The 21,619-nt window shown below is 47.2% G+C and overlaps 1 protein-coding gene across 2 annotated transcripts in view; it reads left to right on the plus strand.

Annotated features, from left to right (window-relative positions):
• The first annotated feature begins 742 nt into the window (after positions 1–742).
• The window catches only part of ppp2r3a (protein phosphatase 2, regulatory subunit B'', alpha), a 46,342-nt gene continuing 25,465 nt past the window's right edge, over positions 743–21,619 (plus strand). Inside the window, exon 1 of one of the 2 annotated variants that reach the window (XM_078089635.1) lies at positions 743–1,040. The gene's annotated coding sequence lies outside the window, so the exon portion shown is untranslated. Of the gene's footprint in view, positions 1,041–1,083; positions 1,394–21,619 lie in introns of those variants that run through there. The other variant, XM_078089636.1, reaches the window with a different exon arrangement.

Raw genomic sequence — 21,619 nt, forward strand, 5'->3', positions numbered from 1 at the left:
AGTCTCCACATAGCAGATTTTGATCACCGAACACCAAACAGTCCAGGCACCTGTTTACTTTCATAAAAACGATATCATGATCTGCCGTCCGTGCTGAAGTTGACTGTCTCCATAGAAACACAGATCTTGTACTTCACCAAATAGGTTGTGTGATTCAACGATTCCTGCTGCCTGTAAGGAACGCCTGATTTCACTTTTACGATTCATAATTCATTCATCGTTGAAAGAGGCCCAAAGCATTGCTCACTGTGGTTGTTACAATGATGTTAAGATCATTATGGACCACAGAATTTTTTTTCCTGTGTTTTCTTTTCATGAAAATTGATTGAGCGACAGCCTGTGATTAAAGTAGACATTTTTGAGCAGTATTACTGTTTTATAATCGATATTAAGCAAGGTTCTCGTAAAGGCTTAACACCAATGAACTTATTCTCCAACAAGTGACTTTTAATAAAAAATGCAAAAAAAGCTTAATTAACCTATTTCACAAATGTACATACATGCTTCCCCTTGTGGTTTTTGTATTAATATGTTTAATATCTTAATAGCAATGCAATACTGTTATGTGACAAAGGCAGAAAAAGTGGCTTATATTTACTCTAAACCATTAGAGTCTTTCGTATCATCTTTATTATTTTTTACCTCGGGTACTAATGCGCGCTGGGTGTAAATTTAAACCCGCCTGTCACTCCGCTCGAGCCCCGCCCCGCCCGCCTGCTAACGGGAACTCCCCCTAAGTTCCGCGCTTCTCCTCTCTAGGCCCGTTCTCTCTATGAGCTGTCACCCCCCCCCCCCCCCCCCCCCCCCCCCCGTTCCTCCCCCCCCACACGCACACTCACTCTATCTCACGCGCGCGCACGCGTATCCCCACACGGAGCCGGCGCGCGTTTGGAGCGAACGGTCCGCCGCTCGTGCGATTCCGCAGTCGGCGGCGAGCTTCGTCGTGACAAGAGTTTGGAGACGGTCTGAAGGAGCAGCCGAGGGGGAGGCAGGGAGGGAGTAAGGGAGAGAGAGAGAGAGAGAGAGAGAGAGAGGCAGAGGTAAGAGATGGTATCAAAATAAGTGTTTTCGCTTCGCTCTGTTTAGAAACTTCCCCCGCGTGTCTCGCGGTCTCCCGCGCCGGCTCGTGCGTCGCAGAGGTGCCGCCCGGCGCGTCCGCCGCACGTTCCCATGATAACTGAAGGCGTGTTGGTCGAAGAATTTCTGCCCGTGTGCCCTGCGTTGTGTGCGCGCGCGCGCATGTTCACGCGCGCGTGCTTTTTATTCGCATCCGAGGGGGATCCTCTCGTTGTGTCACTGGAAGTTTGAGGACCGCAGGCGCAGTTCACAGCGGATCACGAAGCTGTGTGACGTGAGAGCGGAGTCGTGTTATTCCTTCTCGAAGTGTGCACAGGTAACCTTTCCTTTTTGTTTTTGCAGGTCTGCCTGATTGCTTCATTTAAGTGCTCTTATAACAGCTTTAACCCCGTGTTGTTGTTGTTGTTGTTTAAGATTTAAACTCAAGGTGAACTGTGTTTGGTTACGCAACGCAGACATCTTACCCACTATTTTCAAACGGCTTTAATTGATTTTTTTCTGTGTAGCGTATTCAGTGTAATTGAAAAAAAAACAAGAACAAGTTAATTGATTCTGTGTATGTGAATTTCTATCTATCTTACATGCTACATCTGTTGTGTGTGTGTGTGTGTGTGTGTGTGTGTGTGTGTGTGTGTGTGTGTGTGTGTGCGTGCGTGCGTGTGTGTGCGTGTGTGTGCTTTACTGGTGATACCCTTTCAGATCCTGTGAGGTGGGGGTCAGTCACAGGGTCTCTCCTCTGGAATTCTCCAAGAATAGCTGGAACACACACCTACACACACATATACACACACACACACACACACACTTTGAGCTCATCTTCAGACAGCTTAGTGTCTTTTCTTTGCTAATGACCCACCGCAGCGCTTTAATTGTTGTTGTAGTTGTTGTTCTCCTTGACGCCGACACTGACGATCTCACCGCCGTCCAGTTAAGTTGTGTGAATCTGTGGTTTGTCCTCTCTTCATTCACTGAGTTCACACGTTACCTAGTACGTATGCCAGGCGAGCTGATGATGGCCCGAGGGCACTTTGGCAGTACAGGGACTCCCAGGATGTGTGTGATGACATGTCTTTTTGCTGTATGGCTTTTGTCCCCCACCCCTCTGATAGACCTGGAAGAATGGCAGGAATGAGTCGGAGAAGGACATCTTAGGAGAGCAAGAGACCTCTCTCTGGTTACTCCCCGGTGATGGATGCTTGGAAGTTAGTGAGTGAGAGGGAGAGAAAGAGAGGGAGACAGAGAAGAGGTGAGAGGATCTTGTCTGCCGTAACTCGACCTGCCTGGAAGACACTGACTCTTAGAAGGCCACAAAGACGCTCTGCATGAGCTGTGGGGAATTTAGAGAGAGAGAGAGAGAGAGAGAGATCATCTTTGGCTTTGGGGCTGTAGAATGGATACAATAATACATCCTTCTAGGATACGTTCTCTCAATAACAATCACGATAAATGATAAGGTAAATAGCAAGTTGCAGGTCTAGAGAGACCATGTCTTGATGTCAGGTCTAACGAGGATGATGGCAGGTTTTCTTTTTACTCAATTGGAACCTGTACGTGTCCTTCAGCAGAAAGGAAAGAAAAGGTTCCGAGTGACCGTGATTACAAGTGTGTTTCTCACTTTTCCTCCCGGATGGACTGATGCAGAACAAAGCCGTGAAACATGATGTTCAACCAGCTCGGGGCCAGATATCTACTCTGACATCCCGTCCGCCTCCTCCACTCCGCCAGTGATCAGCGGTACTTTGAATTTGACTTCTCACAGCAAAGGGTTTCAGTGTCACCCGGGCCAGAGGTGTTATTGATGACGGTTCATCAAAAGATGCTATATGCTAAGACCTATTTTAAAGGGCCACTGATATCGATTGAAACCATCTAAATAGCTGTAACCCCTCTCTTCCCCCTTTTGAACAAGAAAGTTGTTTTTATTTTAAACTTGCAAATAAGTTGACCGTCCAGCCGCTCTGTCTGTCTGCCGCCTCCCAGCTTGAATGGTGGTTTTGTGGATGGACCGGTTGGCAGATCTGGACGACACCTGAGTCTGTTTTGGCACCGCATTTATGTATCGCAGCAGCCGCTCACGGATGTGCGTCTTTTCACGGGCGCTTGTTGTTCCCAAGCTTTGTGTGGAACACTTTGTGCGTGTGGAACAGTGTGCATGCATGTGTGATATTAATCTGGGTTTCATCCAGTTTCTCACATAGGTGTAGAAGGACGGGAAGCGCCTAGCAACGGTATCCCGTCGGAATATATATCGGAGTATCCCGATGGACGCTGGAGTAATGGTTTCAGGGCAGAAAGGCATCAGACAGGGTTTATTGCCAAGTATACGTGTGCACACACAAGGAACTTGGCATTATATACAGCACGTCCAATAAGCATATTGCAGAGTGTAGTATGTCGTTCTGGCTTTACTAATTTACCTCAATTTAAATCATGGACCATTTATAGTTGGGTACACACGTGGGAGCCTAAAAGCTAAAGTTTCACGTAAGCAGGAAGGCAAGGAATCGGCTCCCTACTTAAATTCGACAGATGCAGACCTCACAATTCCATAAGGGAATACCAGCACAGACACGCAGGGTCACACACCATAGCAGCGCGGTCAATAAAACCGAGATATGTAAGGTAGGAGGTGGAAAACAGACCTCTTTGGTTAAGTCAGGACAACGACTCCCAGATACTGTCTCTCTGTCAGACAGCCACTGTGGGCGAATAATACAAATTGTCTGCACGTGTGTGTCTTTCATGAGGGCGGTAATGAAGGCGTAATGAAGTTTAATTTCTGGAGTACTTTGATGTGTAACTATGAGTTACATCACAACCACACCCTCTGTGTGTGTTTGATGGTGTGTCTGCCAGTTTGTCTGTGTGTGTGTGTGTGTGTGTGTGTGTGTGTGTGTGTGTGTGTGTGTGCGTCTGAGTTGTTTGGGTGTGGTGCATCTAAAATCAAGCCAGCGTTACGCTGTGTACCAGGCCACAAGTGCTGCAGGACATCTCACATTTATGCTTTCTTAATTGATTCACAGTGTGATTTATGCGGCTCCCGGAACCCGCATGTGCTCGCCTGCCTCGGTGTGCACGTGTTCACACACACGCAGAGGCACACACACACACAGAGACACGCACAGCAACACAAAAGCTCTGAGTTACTCATCACAGCACCACATAAGGCACTCTTGTATTTAGCAGCTTTATGGCACTTTTAGTGACACAGTCATTCACTTTTACCAGCAGCGTATGAGTGTTTGTGTGTGTGTGTGTGTGTCTGTATGTGTGTGTGTGTGTGTGTGTGCGTGCGTGTGTGTGGGTGGGTGGGTGGTCGTCTCCTATTCCATGTAACACTGCCAGCTGGTAAAAATGAAGACGTGACAGGGGAAGTGCGAGTGTGATAGTGAGACGTGGGGGGTTGCGTGTTGGGAGGAGGATCTTAATAAGCCGAGATCACATGCTGGGCTTTGTTGTCACTGTCTTCTGTCGTCGGGCCAACGAGGTTCTCTATCCGGTTCTCTTTAGGTACGCTCGTGCTGCCAACCTAGTTTTTTTTCACAAATACTTTAAATCCAATTTTGCAATGGAGAAAATGCGAGGAATTGAATACGGCAGCGACGAAGGCAGCTGGAGTTTGGTTTGAGAAGGCGAGTGATGCCGAGGAGAAGGGGGGTACTTTAAAGTTATGTTACAAGCGGCTCACCTGTGTTTCTGGCATGTTGTGGGTTGTGGTAAACCACAAAAGAGGGCAAACGCTTCCAGGGGGGGGCGGCTAGATAAGGGTGACGACTGGTGCGTTTTAGTGGTTGTGGCTGATGGGGGAACGAACTGCTTTCACTATGTTTCCTTTTCCTTGACACTGATAACAGATAATAAATGGACCTCTGCTCGTGAGATGTTGTGGGCCAATGAAGATTACATCATTCTCTGCAAAAGACACACCCGTCTCCACAGGAAGTGTTCCCTAATTGAATTGTTGTCTGTGTCGGCGCCTTGTGATTCACTTTCACACATGGACGTGTGGGCTTCTATTGCTCATCCTTTTTCTGTTTTCGTCTCGGCGTCCTGGATATATACTTTGAATGCAGTTTGTAGACCAGTCTACGGAAATTGCTTTTTTCCAGGAATGAGATAATCAGTCAGTGACTGCGTGGGCTCCATGGTAGCTGCGTGGGTGGGACTTAGTGAAGGGTCAAGAGTTTAACAAGACTCAGGGATTTGAACAAAGGACATTTCTGCTATTGTCACATCCATATTATGCCGAGACTTATCGCGAATCACCTCCAATCCCTTTTTTCCGCCAGCGCTCATTCTAACGCGGGCCGGAACCAAACCACAAACAACTGACATGATAGTTGCGTGTGGGTGTTAGGAATGAAACCCGGCCCACAATGGGGCGATTCAGGCACGAGTGTGTGGGAGGTGGACTGTGCCTGGTGGCCTCTTCCGACCACCTTTAACCGCTCAGAGACCCACCCTGAGAAAAAGCAGGAAGGGGAGCGAGAAAGGAGGAGTGAGGGAGGCCCAAGATTAGTTGTGACAGGGACGAGGAGCTGGACACTGATTTACAGATCTCCCGTCATCCTCCGCCGCTCCTTGACTGGCTCCATTGTGGCCGCGGTGGAAGCTCTCTGATAGGTTGCTCGGGTCTGAATGTCACTGCTTCTCGTCCGTGGACTGCGGAATTTGTGTGTGTGTGTATCTGTGTGCGATGAGTTAATAGCTGTCCATTGAGTGGTTGATTGTGTTCTGTTGTCCACACTGGTACCCTTTGTCCAGGCTTTATGCACACACACACACACACACGCACACGCACACACACATATGGCTGAACCAGGCATTCCTCCATGAACAAGAGAAAAAGAGAGTCCTAACTAACTAACAGTACCATTCATAGTCATGTCAGTGTGGTTCTTCGTGGCACCGGTTCGAGACATGAATGGGGTCCGAAGCTAAAAATATTTTACTGCTGTTTTTTTTTTTTTAACGCTCCTTTTACCCGTCCTGCTCTTCTCGTTAACTCTCCTCCTCGGCTGTGTTCTCTCTGCGCTGCATTGGGATCATCCCTGAGTTCACAGAGCCTGCGGTTGTACAGAATCAAGACATGAGGAAGACAGCGAGTGAGAGGGGAGGACGGCTTGCAGGGAGAGGCCATGGGGGGGTGGGGGGGGGGTCTGAGCGGACCCTCTGTGTTTTGGGCAGTGGGGTGTCCCGGCCTGCAACGTCCTGAGCTGTGTAACAGACAGGCTGACTAAATGACGGAGGCAGAAGGCTGCTTTTTTGTTGGTCAGTGTGGGTAGACCATGCGTCTCACTGCCCACCACAGAGAGAGGGGGGCTGTGGGGAATGGGGGGGGGGGGGGCGGGAGGGGGGTAGAGAAATTGCAAGTTAAAGAGAGGAATGAGGCATAAAGGGAAGGCAGCCGACAGGAACTGACAGTAATCCAGCAAAAAAAAAAAAAACGGAGAAAAGAAAGTAGAAAGACGTGGATTATTTGATCCAACGTTAGTAATTCGCTCCACCGCAGAAATACCTCCCGTGCAGCGCCGGGAACAGGGGAAGAGACTATTTCAGGACTTTCTCCTGTTTGTTATGCCAGCCAGCATCTTGGCGCGGCGTGAAGGTTTATGCAGAGCTGTAAGTACATCGACATGTGAGGTGGGAGGCGATGCGGAGGAGGTTGCTTCTCCCCCGGAGGGGGGAGAAAATGACCCTATTTCACCAGTGTGCCCTCTCTGGCTCCCTCCCCCCCCCCGCCCCTCGTTCAGATTAATCTAAATCCATTCAAGAGGTTTTATTAGGAAGATACGATCGCTGTGACATTGCTGAGGCTTGAGTGGGTCTCTGCTTCTTTCCGGTTGGACGAGGAGGAAGTGCAGCAGGACGGCGGTGAGAGAGCAGCGACGGCCTTTATCTCGGCCGGTAAACACCGGCTCCCACACGGACACTTAGAGGGCACTGTAACACGGTGGCTCACACACACACACACACACACACACACACACACACAAAAACAAGGTCACACTCACTTGAGCATGTATGCGAGGCGCTTGTAGACTCACATGTATGCACGCACACACCCGGAGCCTGTGGTTGTACAAACCAGTGGTATGAGTGTGTTTTTGTGTGTGTGTGTGTGTATGTATGTGTGTGTGTGTGTGTGTGTGTGGTGGATTGTTGGCATCCAGTGTACGGTGTACTGGTCAGATCCAAACACACTCAAGCTTCCCTCCTGCCTGCCAGTCTGACCACTAGTGGCTGTGTGTGTGTGTGTGTGTGTGTAGCTGCTCAAGGTGGAGTTCAGTGTAACCAGAGATAATTCCACAGAAAACCGTGTATGCATTTCTCATATCTGCTCATGCATCATATGTGTCGCGCGTGCTGCGCTGTGCTTGCCGCTCTTTTGAGGGCACGCATCGCTAAAGATGGCGATCCTTCACTTCACTGTTGGAGGGCGCCGCTCGGTACCACCGAGGGCTTCTCTCTTTCCTCTCAATCTTTTGTCTTCGCTGTCTTCACCGCCTCTCTCGTCTTTCCCGTTATCCGTCCTCTGTGCTCAGCCAAGCGGACCTGAATGCAAATGATCCGTGTCTCTCTCCACGCGGGCGGCCTACACTTTAGACTGTCTGTATATTACCGTGGTCTTGCCACCCCCTCTCCCCTCCTCCCCCCCCTCGCTTCCACAGCATTTCTGCTCTGTGAGGTAGTCTACAGCGCCATACAGGGAGGAGACATGAGGGCGGATTCAAATGTGCATAGCACGCGTACATGCTAGGACTGCTAATTCATGAAGGGGTTGGCTTCACTTTTACGGCCTAGAGTTCCCGGGAAGAGGTTTTATTATGCCGGTGACAGCTGTGCCCCAAGGGATTATGTTTTCGGACGTATTCATCCGGCCCATTCTCGTGAACACGATACCTTAAGAATGCCTGGGGGTTCTTTTTTTTTTTCACATTTGGGCACAAACGTCCAAGAATTTCTATGATATTGATGACAATTCCACGCAAATGACTAATGATAAAATAATGAGGTGATGACATTTCGGACACGACTTGACCGGTTCTCAGGCTACCGAGGGCCCGTAATTCTAGCGCTAAGTATCCGTAGCCGATGCGGCGGGCTCGTTACCAGAAGGCCGCTGGGCTGTGAAAGGCAGGGCGAGACGGGGCGAGGGGAGTAAACAGGTGTTAAGTAAATAGGTCACGTTTGCCAACCGTTTGATTTCTTATTTAGCCCACAGCCGTGCGGGTGTGAAGCGGGGCTCCACCGGACGTGAGTGTGCTGCTCGACTCGCCTGCCGTGAAAAGTTTACCTTTCACTACAAGAAGACCCGGGGAGGCGATACTACCTGAGCCTTTGAGACAAATTGCGTGGCTTCCCTCTTTGATCAGGGACGGGCGGTTTTCTGTGCATGTGTGGCATTCGGAAAATACACCGCCGCTTTTCTATAATCCCCAGCGTTGCATCCTGGTGGTTTCCATGGCTACAGACAGAGAGCTGGATCCCGCCGCTGTGAGACAGACGTACGCCGACACCAGACAGACGAGGGTAACTTTAACCGGTAGTTAGAGCCGAGCCGAGCCGAGATCCGTAGAATCCACTGACAGGGGGCTTTTTTTTTGTCTTTCTTTGTCTCGTCTCCTGATGTCTTGGAAAGGCATCAGAGACATTTCCCCTTCTCTGCCGACTTAAAGCAAGGCTACAATTAAGATCCCATCCAACCAATCAGGCAAAACAGTCTTCAGACTTAAGTGGATTCCTTTTTAAATGACACGTTAGGCACAATCCGTCTTGTTGTTCAGCTCCGTTGAGAGTCCAGAAATGTTGTCCATCAGAAAACCTCCTAGTAATGTCAAATCGCTTTTGCACGGGTGAGTTTCCTAATCTGCCTGTATAGTGATCCGTGCAAGATCCATTATAATTTCATCTATTTTTCCCTGCTTTGGTCATTGGTGGACGAATGTGATATGCGCAAAACCTTCTGATGGCAAAAGACAGCAGCAGCTTGTCAAGTCTTCCCCGTGGATGTCTTTTTTTTTCCACCAGGAAGCCTGTTTATTCACTTAAGCTCAGCTGTTCGGAAAGAAGAATTTCAGCATTTTTGTTTTCTCAATATTTTTCAGGGAGTTTACTCAAAATTCCCTCGACAGTTGGATGGAAACATCGCTTCTCCCTCCCCTGTTTTGCCTTTCTGGAAACACGTATAAGGAACATAGCTTCAGACCGCCCTGACGGCACCTTTGTCCTCTCTCACCCGCCCTCTTCTTCTCCCCCCTGTCAGGTACAGGCCCCCCAGGGGGGAGAAACACCAGAGACGAGAGTAACTGTCTGATCCAAAACTAAATGGCTAGTTTTGTGTGTGTGATGAGAATATTTATCTGTTTACAGGAAAGGACAAAGCACCTTTTTCCTCTTATGATGCTGGTATAAATATCTGGGAGATCACTCTCCACCGCAAGAATGTTATTGTGCGTGTGTGTGTGTGTGTGTGTGTGTCAGTGCCCCATGAAAGCTACGATGTGGTACTTTGATACTTTAATCAGTGAGGTGATGTGTTTGAGCTGCGGGTGAATCAAAGGCCGTTTGTTGTACAGCTGTGGCCACATCACCTGCACACGCCATCCACTCTGACTTTGTGTGCCTCCATCTTCCCCCCGTTCTGTATTGTCGTGCGTTCTTTTCGTAGTATTTCTGGCCTTCGCTCATGCTGCCTTTATTTTCCCGCGGGGTGGAGGGGAGTCACAGGAGAGAGAACAGAAAAAGAAAGGGGAATTTTGTAGATAGAGGCCTGTCCCAACGTTTTCCCCCGTTTTTCTTATCTTTTCACATTAAACGTAATTAAGACATTGCTTTTTCATCTTGTTTTCTTAAGCTGATTTATGAACAATGCATACAGAAACACAACATGCTGTATGTTATCAAGACACAGACTTTAGGGATTTATACTCGACTTATTACTGAGTAAAGGTCCCAGTGCGTTTAAAACGTCAACAAACTGGAAGGTAAATTTAGCTACAATTACAATACAATCCCATGCTCAGACTTTCTGATCGTATCTTGATTAAAGGTCTGAGTTCTGAAGCATTCATCTGAGCAACGGAGTGACGGGACCAACTTCAACAACGTTCACTGCGTTGATGTGGCCCGTGTGCGTAATTATACTGTAATTTCATCATGGTAACCTTGTGATTTAAACTTGTTTGTTTTTAACTGGGTTTATTTGTAGCAACATTGTAGAGAGTTTCACGATAGAACAATCCAGTGAGTCAGTGCGTGAGCCGTGCACTCGTGGGAACCAGAGGGGCTTTTAGCGTTCGGGTCCTCGGGGACCCGCGCTGGGACTGTGTTGTTGTTGTTGTTGTTGATGATGATAAAGGCGCTCCCACAGCTCTAAGTTATAGATGGGTTTACTTTGGCATCATCGTGAGGTCAACTTTCGAACTAACTTTCATAGACTCACACACGCTCCACAATATTTCTACACACGCATGGCGCTACATCCAATCCGATTTCCACTCCTCCCGGGTGCATCATAGAAAGATATGGGGATCACGTGGCTCGCTTTCTGGCATGCGGGGGTGTAAAAGGGGCAAAGCAGGTGAGGAGTGTTATGATTCACAACCCTGGCAAGGCAAGTCGCCAAAGTATCCGTCATGGAGGCTGAATCAGGGGAATGTGGGCGACTTTATCTGCAGGACTTTATATATAGGCTGCGCACTTAATGACGCCCCCCCCCCTACCCACCCACCCAGAAATGTAACATACGCCTCCAACAGAATCTCACCGTCGGACGGATTTGTCAGAGGGCATGTTGTAAGAATTCACCTTGTTGTCAGAATTAGATTTTTGCCAAATTGGGGGTTAAAAGAGGAGCCATTCTCTAACTGGGAACACAAATTTGAGGTGAAGAAAAGTGGATTTGATGACAATGATTTCTGTCTTTTTCTGAGTGAACATGTTTGACTGTGAGCAGCTAGAAGAAAAAAGGTGTTTTAATTCAAATCTGTGAATTTTTTTTTTTTTTTCCTCCCAAAAATGTCAAGTCTAGTTACTTTCTCTCTAAGTATGATGGACTCCCTCGATTCCACTCTTTTAAGTCTGAATACCTCCCCCGCTAAAACCCAGAGTCCTAATCCCAAACAGGGCTCTGTTACTGGGCAAAAGAAGAGAGTACAAGAGATGGAAAGCTTTTCTAAAGGCACGTACGAATGACTGATGCTTTCGAAATGAGCGAGTATTTTCCAGAAGATGAAACACTCTGGACTTAACTTGACACAAAGGCCCCGAGGCTTTTTGAATAGATCATTATAACCAGAAGGTCCCCACTCTCGACTTTCTAATGAGGCCTTTTTGGGAAGCTGCTCTTCATTTGCTGACGGAGGGGTGGAGATGGGGGTGAAGCCAATCTCCCAGAGGTTTACTGACTCCTGACTTCAAAGGCCAACACAGTCGCACCGTCACTGCTGCTGCAAGAGCAGCATTCTGAGGGATCACAACTGTGTGTGTGTGTGTGTGTGTGTGTGTGTGTGTGTGTGCAGGTACATTTCCAGTGGTGGGGAATTAGACTTGTTGATTGTTGATGAGAAAGGGAGGCAGCGGAAACACATTTTCAGATTGACAGCTTTTATATCATACATTGTTCTAAATTTATCTCAAGCTCTTGACTCGGAAGTTGCCTCTTTTCGAGAATTCCAAATCCACTTGACGTATGCGTGAAGGGTTCACTGAAGTATGCTTCCATCTTTTCAGCCATTGCAGTCAGTTCGGTCCATGAAGTTGTGCGAGTGGTTTGAGTAATAAATCTCTCTCCTCACCCAGCCGAGCATGTGGAGGTGTCAGTGTGGTGTTTTGTGATCGAATGCCTTTTAAACTGTGTGTGTGTGTGTTTGTTTGCATACGTGTGTCTAACGGCATACAGATGTCAGGCTTGGCAGTATACCGGCAGGATGACTGTGTGTCTGCCTACTCTGCCTGCCAGGAGCTCAGTAACTCTGACTGGAAAGTTTGGAATCACCGTGCGTTTCCTCGTGCTTTATGGAAACGCACACGCGTTTACATCTGAAGTATTTACTGGCAGCTAATGCTAAGAAGAAAGACATCCACACGGCAACTTAACATGATACCATTTACTCCCCTCTCAACTTTTACGGGAATAAGCGCACACACACACACAAACACACGCACACACGCGCATGCTGAGATGTGAGCCAATGAGACGTCCCAGCAGCATACATCATGCCGTCATACCAAATGCATGAGGGATTTGAGGCAGACGAGGACTTGACTTTTTGGTTGGAGAATTGCGTGCTGTGTGTGTGTGTGTGTGTGTGTGTGTGTTGCACCACTCCAGATAAGGCGGGACTAACAAGGCAGTTGGCCTCACTCTGACCCACCGTGCACAGCCACTTATTGCACAGCTTCTCATTCTTCATATTGACTCCCAGCAATGATGATGATAAAATCCAGCCCATACTGTCTTTTCAGTTTGACCCCTCCTGTCCTTCTGTTACTCCTTGTATTGGCTTTGTTTAGTGTTTTTGTTGGAGGAGGAAAATCCATTTCTAATTAAATAAATACTGAAAATAAATGTAATGAATCTATTTTTATTTTATTTTATTCTATGAACTTACCGAGCTCTAACTCAGGGTGTCTACAAACAATCAAATAAAGAGGTCAGAGAACCGATCATCCTCACCTTTTTACAACAAGGTCAGTAACCACAGCAACCTGTGGCTAAAAAAGAACACATGGTCGTTTACAGCAGGGACACTACAGCTTGCAGCTGTAAATCCAACAGCGTGAAGGTTGTGAGATGTGTTTGAACACTAGGAAAGCCAGCAAATACCTTTGAGCTTAGATTATTTTTGTACTTGTACTTTTTTGGGGTCCAAAAATAACTCAATGTTCAAATTCACATTTTTCCTTTCTCCTCCTGGCTGCTGGTCAACTCTCAAAACTAAAATAAAAATTCCTTTCTGACACTTTCAGGGCTTTGAAAGGCTCCTAAAGTATGTTACCGAGTTACAGCTCTTTCATCAAAAGTGCATAATTCACGTCCTGATCAGCCTTTGAGGTCTGGATCTCTCCCTCCACACTTACGCATCCACACTTCCAGCTTTTTCCTTCCACGTGTTCATTTCCGCAGTTGATATTTTTTTCGCCATCGCCTCGTCTATTTATCACTTTGAAGGGTGCGAGCGTCCGTATTGACATCCCTGTCCGCCCGCGTTAGTTTGCGCGTGCGTGTGTGATTGTCGGTGCCAGGCTGCGGGTCTGTGTGTTAGTATGATAAATTGTGACAGGACTCTGTGTGAAGGTCCAGGCTCGCAGCCAGCCAGAGCCATAGTAACAGCACAGCGCTCGCACTCTGAAATGCTGCTATAATGAGGGAATGTTCTTTTCTAAGCCTAACCCAAGGGAGGTTGTGTGTGTGTGTGTGTGTGTGTGCGCGTGCGCGTGTGTGTGTGTCATGGTGAGTCATACACGCTGCGGCCATTGTCTTTGTACTCTTGACGTGCTGGGCTACAACCAAAGGTCTTGTTGTTCTCCTCAGCCTCCAGGTGACAGGAACAAACCAGAGGAAAATGTGTGTCTGTTTGTGCGTGAGTGTGTGCGTGTGTGTGTGTGTGTGTGTGTGTGTGTGTGTGTGTGTGTGTGTGTGTGTGTGTGTGTGTGTGTGTGTGTGTGTGAATACATTTTGCCGCAGGCAATAAGCTGTCCTTATATACGAGGTGGTTTTGTGTGAGATCACCAAGTTCGTTCTACTGTGTAAGCTGTGGCCTTTAAAGCTGTATGTGTGTGTGTGTCGATATGTTTGTGCGTGGGTGTGTTTGTGTGTGGACAGCAGGTCCACAGCTCTGTGTTTAAGTTCTGGTTTGACATTATCAGGCTTTAATGAGCCGTACATGAGTTGGCTTGTGTAGTAAAGCTTTGCTTTTATGCTGCCATATTACAAACACATGTGCGTGCACGCACGCACACACACACACACACACACACACACACACACACACACACACACACACACACATGTAGATACATGTAAATACAACCCGCAGCTATATTTGGAAGCCAGTAAAACACTCTCTTTCACTTCTTATGTTTAGTTTAATCTGAAAATACAGTTTTCTAACCTAGTTATAAAAACCAAGTTCTTTTGTTGTTTCTTGTTACATCATCCTCATCTCTTTGCAATGTGGCCGTTTTACATTTCAATCACGTTTTATTCTGTATTATTACCTTTTGTTCACACTGTCTTTACTCGTAGGCCCTTTTCTTTGTACAGCACATTTCAACCCCGAGGCTTCACATCACGTCCTTTAAAGCATCAAAACATGAGGCGAAAGAAAATGAAATTTAAAAACTATAAAGAACATTTATTGGAACATTAAAAACAATCATTTTAAACAGGCTCAAAAGAGAATACCAGTCGCAGTACTAAAACACAGTAGTAAAATGCAGGAAATTGATCAACGTTGTCCTCAGCGAAGTCCTCGGTCTTAATTTGAAGCAGCTGAGAGCCTCCGCTCAGGTCGGCGGGTTCGTGAGGCAGCAGCAGGTCAGACATGTATTTTGTCTCTAAACCATTCGGGGTTTTATAAACCAGCAGCGGGTTTTCTCGGTGAGGACTGCAGCTGCAGCCGATCAGCTGGAGAGCTTTCCTTCTCTCCTCTTCTCTTTCAACCGTTGCTTCCTGATTGGCGTCAACGTCACCACCTTCTTCAGGCGCGTGAAGCGAAAACTCTTCTTCCTCCCTCGGATTGGCTTCAACCAGCTATTCTGAATCCACCAGCACATTCTGAAAGACAGCTGGTTCCTCAAAAATGATTTCCTAGCTCTCGTTGCACCGTTGAGACGTTGGACCTCTCTTAGCTATTGAGTGGAAGTGATGTTCGGGGGATACTGTCCAATCAGGAGATTGAACCATGTGCAGTAACTAAGCTGAATGGGGCATTAGGGGCAAAAGCAATGCAATGTCTGTTCGCTTTAGTAGTATTAATGCAGTGAGAAATATACAATTAAATCATCGCTATTTACTGTATTAGTCAAGTCATTTAATGTACTATGTCAGATGTGTTCAGGATGTATGGAAGCATAAATAGCTTTACATTTCTATTGTCAGATATTTTTTTCTTAAGAACCAGTTTGTAACCGGTTCTTGTTCAAATCACAGCCCACAGTTTGGCTTTGACTTGAGGGCGAGCACAAACCGCAGGTGCAACGTGGCTCCGAGCCAGATGTTACACACGTGAAAGAATTATTCTCAAGTCTGCGTCCGTGCATGTTTTTCTGCTCATTGAAATGCATAAACTCAGATTAATGGATGTACAGTATATCCCCATAAGCTGACAGCGCGCTGCACACCGGTGCCGCTTCTCATTAGGAAAGTCTAGACCTAAACGCCGGGCTCGCAGCGGCAGCGGCACACGCTCGGCTAAACCCACATCCCGGCTGGAGACGGTAGAGACTAGCGACTCGCTCTTGGCAACGCGCTGAAAACCCCAGTGCGGTGACGTCTCAAACAGATGAAACAAAATGTCCACCAAAGCACCGGTTAAACCATGAGCACACGGAGCGGGAGAGAAGACGCTGGCAGCATGCGGCATCGGGGGAGGGATGTCGTTCACAAAGCGGATGCAAACAAACCGGTGCTGATTGGGATGGAGGTTTAGAGACGAGCGGAGCTAGATGAACATGTAATGAGCATGCACTTGGAGCTAAAAGGGAAGGTCGACAGTGAGGGTTTTGGTGGAGTCTCGTGGTGACGTGAACTGAGAAAACGTTGCCCCCCCCCCCCCCCCCCCGTCTCTGTGGATCGGGTCGAGCGTGACCCACTCGGAGACACGCGTGCACGCACGCATACCCTGAGATGAAAAGGCAGCCGGACATTCGACTGAGCGGCGGCTTGGGTCACATGCCCAAACACCACCTCCGAGAATAGACACTAAACACTGGGAAGAAAATAAGGCAGTAACAGCGGATGTGGCTTTGGTTGCAGAGAGCTGGAGAAGCGCTTTGGAGTGCGATCGTGCTTTACGTTTATTTACAGGCTTAACTGGGATTACAGATGAGCAATAGTTCCTTTTAAATATTGCTTTCGTCCCCGGCTGTAATGAAGGCCTTTAGTCCCCGGCAACATTTTGAAGTTGTGATTTTCTTTTTGTTCCCACAAGTTTTACCCCAGTTGAGGTTTCGTGCAGCCACAGGTTTAATAGAAGGGAGGGGGAAGGGTTGGGTGAGGGGTTGGGGGAGTCCAGTTTTAAGGGCTGGTTTGTATGATGTGTCGTAAATGCCGCCCCTAACCGGCTCAAAGTGACAGCTGGTCCAACTGAAACGGATGTACATTCATTTTCAAATTCAAAACTATGGTTGGATGACATCGCTTCTGCCTTTTTATGCTTTTTAAATGAAGGCCTTACGTGCCAGGTCACGAACAACAGTCGACATTAAAGAGAAATGGAAACGAGAAGGAGACTCGGTCCCACAGAGGTAGATTCAGACCGCTACCAGTAGGAACAAATTAGATTACTGTTGGGTCGATTTCAACCAAATATTCCAACGTACGTCATGGAAATCCTAATTAGAGGTTGGGTTAAGCTTACGCTTCAAGTTTTATCAAAGGATATTAAGAGAAAATTGGAATTGGAGATCAACAGAAAGTTCTACCACACATTACTTGGTTCCATCCTTTCAAATTCGTGGATTTGCTGCTCCTCTTTTGTTTTAATGCGCATCTTCTCGTTTTGTGCTGATGGTCCATCTTATTATTTTTTTATACCAGCATGCGCGGCACCGGACAGCTTTCCATTAAATGTGAGGTACACACAACCGAGAGGCACATTCAGAGGTTCCCCGGTGGAATAAGGTGACGAGGCTGCAGATGCAGATGAAGGAAACGTGAGACGAGCTGCACCACAACGTCCTGATTTAGATGTGGTTTTGTGTGTGTGTGTGTGTGTGTGTGTTGTGTGCACTCTTGCATGGCAGCGAGATAAGGAGCGGTGAGCCGGTGGTGCTGAGGAACGCGATGACCCCTTCCCGGTGACATCGGGCCGTGGCGACGGGGGTTTGCGGTTAGAAACCCTAATCTGCTCCTCATATGACCCTCTGATGGACAGGGACAGCAGTCAACGCACATACACGCATGCAGATGCACACACGCGCACAGACACACACACACACACACACACACACACACACTCAAACAGCTCTCAGACTAGTTAGGCCATCTTTGGCCGTCCAGTCTAAACATGCTCATATATGGATTTCTGTTCAATTCTGGAGATCTCCTCTTTCCTTCATTGTAAACACAAAGTCTGCGTGGAACTGCTTAGTGAGAGCTAATGTGTCTGAGAGACACAATGTTCAAAAGACGTCTTTACCGTAGCGAAAAAAAGACATTTATATGTGTGCGTCTTCCCGTGACACTGTGAGAGGCCGGAGGTGTTCATGATTTGGACTGTGACTTCTTTAAGGCAGCCATCAATATGTTTTTTACTTCTTTTTCACATATCTATGCTTGCTGTGTTCAGAACTGAACATGAACTGTGTTGCTCAGCAGTCTGTGTGTGTGTGTGTGTGTGTGTGTGTGAGAGAGAGAGACAACCGGTCATACCACGCTTGGCACACATCACCTCACAGCTAAACGTCACTGACTGCGTCCCACGATCAGCAGCTAGTGGGCAGATCTCGTCAGTTGGCTGCTTATTTTAGCGGTTAATGTATTCGCATCAGTCTGTGTAGTGCAGCTTTTTTTAAACATTTGAATGATGTCTGTTCGTGTAAAAACATTGCGGCATTTGGGGAATGTCTGAGTACAGGACGCTTTGGAAGGAGCCATTCAGCTGTGACCGGCAATGGATCTGGTCTGGTTCTGGCTCTGTGTCATCTGGCTCTACTTCGCTTCCTTTTTGGGCTCTGGCTGTGCCCGACCACTCAACAACTACTTATAAATTATGTCCCGCGTTTGTTTTGTTTGTAATAGTAGCTGTTTTGGTAGCGTGGCTAAATCGTTTGTTAGATTCACATTCAATCAACGGGGTGGACGTTGGAAATTGTTCAGCTCGATGCATCCGGTGTGTTCTTCACATACGTGTTATGCACGTGTGTAAGTATGTGTAGTTTTGTAAGAGTGTGAAGTTATTAGGCGGATACTGACAATGCTTCAGCTCATTGATGTTGAACCCCGGCTGCATCTCATCAGGTCACGGCACGGCTTCCAGTGTGTGGTTTTTTTCTTGTGGTTTCTCGTTTGAAGTTGTTGTTGGCGTCAGCTGGTACATCAGCGGTACATCACATTAGGTTCATCTGTGTGTTCTTTGTCTCCTGTGCCAGCGTACATGTTTGTGTGTGCAATGTGTGTGTGTCGGCTGTCTGATGCCTGTGTGGCACCTTGTGCATCAGCAGAACGCTGCCAAAAGCATGACATCACTCAAAATGTGCTTTTTAGAGTTGCACAGTGCAGAGGCCGGGTCACAGTGAGCTCCAGGCAAGGTACAGTTGGCATATGTTTACGTGTGTGTCTTTGTGTGTGAAAGTGTGTCGCTGTGCATGTTTGTGTGGGTGCTCTCTGTACTATTTGTATGTATGTGTGCACAAATATGAACGTGGAGCTGTTTTTGCGTACCTTCTTTTGGGATGTTTTTTAGCAGATGCCAGCTTTTACCGTCATCATAATCGTCTCATGTGGCCTACAATTGTTGCTTGTTAGCGGCATGTATTTTCTTTCGCCCCGTGCAGTACAAAAAGCAGGATGCGTGTGCGACTGTGTGCTGTGGCCTTACAAGGCCTCGCTTTTTTGAACCAGGAAGCGTTTAAGAATAAGAAAAGACGTGACTCAATGTTTTTGTTCATTTGCACAGGAGCACAAAAACATCCTCTTTGCTCTAAGCGGCTTCTCTAAGGGGATATAGATGGTGTGTGTGTGTGATTGTGCGTCCTGGAGTCCTTGACGCTATTGTGTGGCTACTAATGAAGTGGTGAGCTATGTGAAGAGCGTTGGCCGAACAGCTGGTGTAGCGCTGGAGTTGCAGAACTGTGAAGGAGCACTTGTGCCGACTCAGCGTTTGAAGCGGGAGCGTGCCGCCATTTGTGGACAAAGAGGAAAGAATTAAGTGAAGGAGAGAGGTGGATAATGAGGAGAGGAGGGAAGTGTAAAGAAAGGACCAGTGCGATTGAAAGGGTTTCCCGTCGATCTCCGAAGAAATTCACAACACTCGGTTCAACGTCCTTGAAAACTAAATGTTGAAAACTAAACGTGTTCAAGAAGTCTCCATTAATAGTTTGGTCCAGGAACAGACGGACTGAAGGATGGATGATCTGTGTGCAGTTTGAAGGCATGTTGCATGTTGGGTTAGCCGTGGTTAGCTCAGGTTCAGTCGCTGACCCACCATGGCGGCCCGCTGCAAAGCATGAAGGAAGCGGCCTCCATCAGCTGATGCTAGCACAACTTAGCTTAGCGATGCTTTATTAATCAACAAAGGGATTAAACGGGGGATGATGACAGTTTACTGTGAGAGAAAGAGAAAGCAACGTATCACATGTGGACACTTTTGAAACTGGTACACAATCATTTTGGGCTTTTCTTTTACTTCATTAAAATAATTGCTGATTGTTGATGTCCCTCCGCTAACGGTTTCTCCCACATAGACGGCAATTATAATCATGGCCAACTTTAGTTACACTGAATTGTAAAAATAATACAGTTTATTGGAGCTGGACAAACGTAATGTTAAACGTAATGTGTAATGGTCCGGGCGCTGTTACATTTTCAGTGTGAGGACATTCTCATCCAAGGATACCTGGAGCAATGCACATACCGTTCAACTTTATTGCCTGGAGGGGAATAGTAATAGAAAACAGAAAACATGTAAATCAGTACTCCCTTTATCCCGCCTTTCCTCTCTTTGTTTACATGGGAAATACCTCCAAAGTGATTCTATAAAGCCGCGCCTGTAGGCGCGGACCTGCCTGCATTCAGCTGGCTTCAGCCCTCACTGCTGTTTTGACCAATAAAGAGTAGTGGTATTACTCTGGGACGTGCTCTATCAAGCCTGCAGACGGGGTTTCATTATGAACAGCTATGTGTGTGTGTGTGTGTGTCTCCAGAGTGCAGTGATTTGTGGTCGAGGCGGCCTGGGTCTCCCCGGGACAATAACTTTGGCAGACAAAACGAGAGATCCCAGAAGTCTCAGCAGGACACATACGCACTCACTCACCTGTATTTATTCAGTCCCAAAGTCCTTCCGTTCACATTTGTGCTTCTTGTAGAACCTAAATAGACTTGGATGTCATCGTTCTTACTTTAGGGTTTAATTGTGTCAGATATCCTCCGATCCGCCTGCTGCTTGAGTCCCTCTGTGAGGGACCCAGCAGGCCTTTCTTATGCAATCCAGCCGGCTTAAACTCCAGCTCCTCCTCAAGAAAGACTGATGGCCTTGTGCATCTGGCACAGTTGATGCAACACCTCTTGGTGTGTTTTAAATTACGCATATTCTACTTGACACAGGAAAGCGGACGAGAGGGGGGTGATTGTAAGATAAAAAACGTAGTGTTGTGAAGATGGGATTTGTGCTTTCTGTTGGGCAACCAGAACCCTCTGCAAACATTTTTATCAAATCTATCTGTTTGGAGACAAAGACCTGCGGTTTCCCTGCTGTAATTACTTTTTCTCTTTGTGCCAAATAGCATTAGGTGGCAGTTTTGATTCATGCACAGCTGATGAATGAACTCGAATTTATTTGATTCTTATTTTCAAGAAATATGATGGAGGAGTTTTTGTGTGTGTGTGTGTGTGTGTGTGTGTGTGTGTGCAAACATGCAGAGTCAATAAATAATTCATACATGGATTACAGAAAGAAGCAGAGAATTGGGTCAGAACTGCAGTTTGTTTGTTGGACGTTTGGGCGTGTGGGAGAGTGAAAAAGTGAGAGAAAGAATTCTAGACAGAAAGAATGGATGAAGGACAGACACGGTCTTCTGAAACTCGTGTGTATACGTGTGTATAACTGCACATTGTAGTAAAACGTTTCCATATATTTCGTACTTCTTTCCTCACGAGTAATTCGATAAATGAAACCTTGTAATCCCTCCTTTGTTACGACTGTTGTGGTGCTGAAGTCAATTCCCCCAAAGACGCTCGTCTCTCTCGGTTCATTTTTGTTGTGTGTTTGTTGGCGTAGCGTGCGATGGCAGTAGCAGCACTGGGGCTGTGCGTCAAGCTGTGTGTTTGTGTACATGAAGTGAGAGGGCCAGTACGGACCTGCTCCTGGCTGTGCGTTTGTTTCCTATTCGGGGCGTCTCCTTAACAAAGACCCACTTCCCTTGCGACGCCCCCCCCCCCGTGGGGGCAGAGTCACACAAAGTACACACCTTCTTTTTTTGCGGAGGCTCACGCACGTGCACGCACAAACACACGCACACGCATGCTCATTCATGTTTTGGCTGACTGTTGTGACAAGGGGCCTCTGGGGATTTAGTGCTTCCTGGTGAAGGTCACATTGAAGGGACACCTTCTTTTAGGTGGAGGAGGGAGAAAGAAGGAGGGAGAAAGCCAGAG

Source organism: Gasterosteus aculeatus, chromosome 15 (assembly GCF_964276395.1).
Source record: "Gasterosteus aculeatus chromosome 15, fGasAcu3.hap1.1, whole genome shotgun sequence".
Classification (NCBI taxonomy): Eukaryota; Metazoa; Chordata; class Actinopteri; order Perciformes; family Gasterosteidae; genus Gasterosteus; species Gasterosteus aculeatus.